This window comes from Ptychodera flava, chromosome 10, assembly GCF_041260155.1.
Source record: "Ptychodera flava strain L36383 chromosome 10, AS_Pfla_20210202, whole genome shotgun sequence".
Lineage (NCBI taxonomy): Eukaryota > Metazoa > Hemichordata > Enteropneusta > Ptychoderidae > Ptychodera > Ptychodera flava.
In genome coordinates, this window is record NC_091937.1 from 7,787,012 (window position 1) to 7,791,910 (window position 4,899).

Here is a 4,899-nt window from a genome sequence, read left to right on the forward strand (position 1 = left end):
ATTTGGTTCCATTGCCTTAATCCCATTTGCCATGTAATCATGAATTTATCATACTCTAAGAAAGTCACATAAACATCAGGGGGATTTGGGAAAGGGAACGCGGATCCTCGGGACTGCGATTAACATCTTCGTGAACACTGAACCTCGCAACCATTTAAACATCTTCGGGAACTCGGAACCTCGTGATAGCCATTACATCTTTGGGAACATTGAACACACGACCACGATTAAATCTACGAACATGGAACCTCGGTACTGCGATGAAATTGACTGAAACACACGGACTCATGCGACCGGTATTAAGACCTTCAGAAACTCTTACACGATTAACATCTTTTGGAACATTGAACACGCTATCGCAATAAAATCTACGAACATGGAACCTCAGTACCGTGATGAAGTCGACTGAAACACAGAATCAATACCGCGATTTAACATCTTCGGGAACCTTGAACACTTGACCGCGATTAAATCTACGAACATGGAACCGCGGTACCGCGATTCAATTGACTGAAACACGAATCACGCGACCAGTATTGAACAAGCGACCGCGATTAAATCTATGAACAACGAACCTCGGTACCCGCTATGAAATCAACTGGAACACGGACTCACACGACCGGTATTTAGAACTTAAGAAAATCGGTAGCGCGATTAACATCTTCTGGAACATTGAACACGCGATCGCGATTAAATCTACGAATATGAAACCTCGGTACTGCGATTAAATCGACTGGAACACGGATCACGCGACCGGTATTAAGACCTTAAGAAACTCAGTACGCCTGATTAACATCTTCGGGAACATAGAACACGCTACCGCGATTAAATCTACGAACATGGAACCTCTGTACCACGATTAAATTGACTGAAACATGGACCCTTGCGACCAGTATTCAGACCTTAAGAACTCTGTACCGCGTTTAGCATCTTCGGGAACATTGAACATGCGACCATGATTAAATCTACGAACATGGAACCTCGGTACCGTGATTAAATCGACTGAAACACGGACTCACATGACTGGTCTTAAGACCTTAAGAAACTCAATACCGCGATTAACATCTTCGGGAACATTGAACACTCGACCGCGATTAAATCTACGAACATGGAACCTCGGTACTGTGAGTAAATTGTTGAAACACGAAATCATGCGACCGGTCTTTAAGACCTTAAGAAACTAGGTACCGTGATTAACATCTTTGGGAACATTGAACACGTGACCGCGATTAAATCTACGAACATGAAACCTCGGTATTGCGTTTAAATCGACTGGAACACTGACTCACGCAACCGGTATTAAGACCTTAAGGAACTCGGTAGCGCGATTAACATCTTTGGGAACATTGAACACGCGACTGCGATTAAATCTACGAACATGAAACCTCGGTACTGCAATTAAATCGACTGAAACACAGACTCATGCGACCGGTATTAAGACCTTAAGAAACTCGGTACCGCAATTAACATCTTCGGGAACATTGATGAACATGCGACCGCGATTAAATCTATGAACATGAAACCTCGGTATTGCGTTTAAATCGACTGAAACACTGACTCACGCAACCGGTATTAAGACCTTAAGAAACTCGGTAGCGCGATTAACATCTTCTGGAACATTGAACACGCGACTGCGAGTAATCTACGAACATGGAACCTCGGTACCGCGATTAAATGACTGAAACACGGACTCACGCGACTGGTATTAAGACCCTAAAAAACTCAATACCGCGATTAACATCTTCGGGAACCTTGAACACTCGACCGCGATTAAATCTACGAACATGGAACCGCGTACCGCGATTAAATTGACTGAAACACAAAATCACGCGACCAGTTAAGACCTTAAGAACTCCGTACCGCGATTAAATCTACGAACATCGACCTAGGTACCGCTATTAAATCGACCGGAACACGGACTCACGACCGGTATTAGAACTTAAGAAACTCGGTAGCGCAATTAACATCTTCTGGAACATTGAACACGCGACCGCGATTAAATCTAGTTTATTAAACCAGTATTAAGACCTTAAGAAACTTGGTACTGTGATTAACATCTTCAGGAACATTGAACACGTCACCGCGATTAAAACTAGAAAATATATGGAACATCAGTACAGTGATTAAATTGACTGAAACATGGACCCTTGCGACCGGTATTAAGACCTTAAGAAACTCTGTACCGCGTTTAACATCTTCGGGAACATTGAACATGCGACCATGATTAATTCTACGAAACACGGAACCTCGTACCGCGATTAAATCGACTGGAACACTGACTCATGCGACTGGTATTAAGACCTAAAGAAATTTGGTATCACGATGAACATCTTCGGGAACATTGAACATGCGACCGCGATTAAATCTACGAACATGGAACCTCGGTCTTGCGATGAAATTGACTGGAACACGGACTCACGCGACTGGTATTAAGACCTTAAGAAACTCAATACTGCGATTAACATCTTTGGGAACATTGAACATGCGACTGCGATTAAGTCTATGAACATGGGACCTCGATCCGCGATTAAATTGACTGAAACACGAACTCACGCGACATGTATTGAACACGCGACCGCGATTAAATCTATGAACAAAAACCTCGGTACCACGATGAAATCGACTGGAACACGGACTCATGCAACCGTTATTAAGACCTAAAGAAATTCGGTATCACGATTACCATCTTCAGGAACATTGAACATGCGTCCGTGATTAAATCTACGAACATGGAACCTCGGTAATGAAATCGACTGAAACACAGAATCATGCGACCAGTATTAAGACCTTAGGAAACTCGGTACTGCAATTAACATCTTCGGGAACATTTAAACACGCGACCGTGATTAAATCTACGAACATGGAACCTCGGTACCGCGATTAAAACGACTGGAACAAGGACTCACACGACCGGTATTAAGACCTTAAGAAACTTGGTACTGCGATTAACATCTTCGGGAATATTGAACACGCGACCGCGATTAAATCTACGAACATGAAATGTCGATCGTATTGTGATTTACCGCGGTACCGCGATTAACATCTTCGGGAACATTGAACACACCACCATCATTAAATCTACAAACATGGAACCTCGGTAATGCGATGAAATTGACTGGAACACAGAATCATGCGACCAGTATTATGACGTTATGAAACTCAGTACTGGGATTAACATCTTGGGAACATTTAACACGCGACCGCAATTAAATGTATGAACATGGAACCTCGGTACCGCGATGAAATCGAGTGGAACACGGAATCATGCGACCGATATTAAGACCTTAAGAAACTCGGTACCCCGATTTACATCTTCGGGAACATTGAACACGCGACCGCGATTAAATCTACGAACATGGAACCTCGGTACCGCGATGAAATCGACTGGAACACAGACTTACGCAACCTGTATTAAGACCTTAAGAAACTCGGTACCGCGATTAACATCTTCGGGAACATTGAACACGCGACCGCGATTAAATCTACGAACATGAAACGTCGGTATTGTGATTAAATCGACTGAAACACGGACTCACGCGACCAGTATTAAGACCTTAAGAAACTCGGTACCGCGATTAACATCTTTGGGAACATTGAACACGCCACCATGATTAAATCTACAAACATGGAACCTGGGTAATGCAATGAAATCGACTGGATTACGGAATCATGCGACCAGTATTATGACGTTAAGAAACTCGGTACTGCGATTAACATCTTTGGGAACATTGAACACGCGACCGCAATTAAATCTCTGAACATGGAACCTCAGTACCCGCGATGAAATCGACTAGAACACGGAATCACGCGACCGGTTTTAAGACCTTAAGAAACTCGGTACCGCGATTTACATCTTTGGGAACATTGAACATGCGACTGCGATTAAATCTAAGAACATGGGACCTCGATCTGCGATTCAATCGACTGGAACACGGACTCACGCGCCTGGTATTAAGACCTTAAGAAACTCAATACTGCGATTAACATCTTCGGGAACTTTGAACACTTGACCGCGGTTAAATGTACGAACATGGAACCTCGGTACCCGCGATTAAATTGACTGAAACACAAAATCACACGACCAGGATTAAGACCTTAAGAACTCAGTACCACGATTAACATCTTTGGGAACATTGAACATGCGACTGCGATTAAATCTAAGAACATGGGACCTCGATCTGCGATTCAATCGACTGAAACACGAACTCACGCGACCGATATTGAACAAGCGACCGCGATTAAATCTATGAACAAAGAACCTCGGTACCGCGATGAAATCGACTGGAACACGGACTCATGCGACCGGTATTAAGACCTCAAGAAATTCAGTATCACGATTAACATCTTCGTGAACATTGAACATGCGACAGCGATTAAATCTACGAACATGGAACCCTGGTCTTGCGATAAAATCGACTGAAACACGGAATCACGCGACCAGTATTAAGACCTTAAGAAACTCGGTACTGCGATTAACATCTTCGGGAACATTAAACAAGCGACCGTGATTAAATCTACGAACATGAAACCACAGTACCGCGATGAAATCGACTTGAACACGGACTCACGCGACTAATATTAAGACCTTAAGAAACTCAATACTGCGATTAACATCTTCGGGAATAATGATTAACACTCGACCGCGGTTAAATCTACAAAGATTGAACCTCAGTCTCGCGATGAAATTGACTGAAACACAGAATCATGCGACCGGTATTAAGACCTTAAGAAACTGGTTCTGTGATTAACATCTTCGGGAACATTAAACACGCGACCGCGATTAAATCTACGAACATGGAACTTCGGTATCGCGATTAAAACGACTGGAACAAGGACTCACACAACCGGTATTATGACCTTAAGAAACTCGGTACAGTGATTAACATCTTCGGGAACATT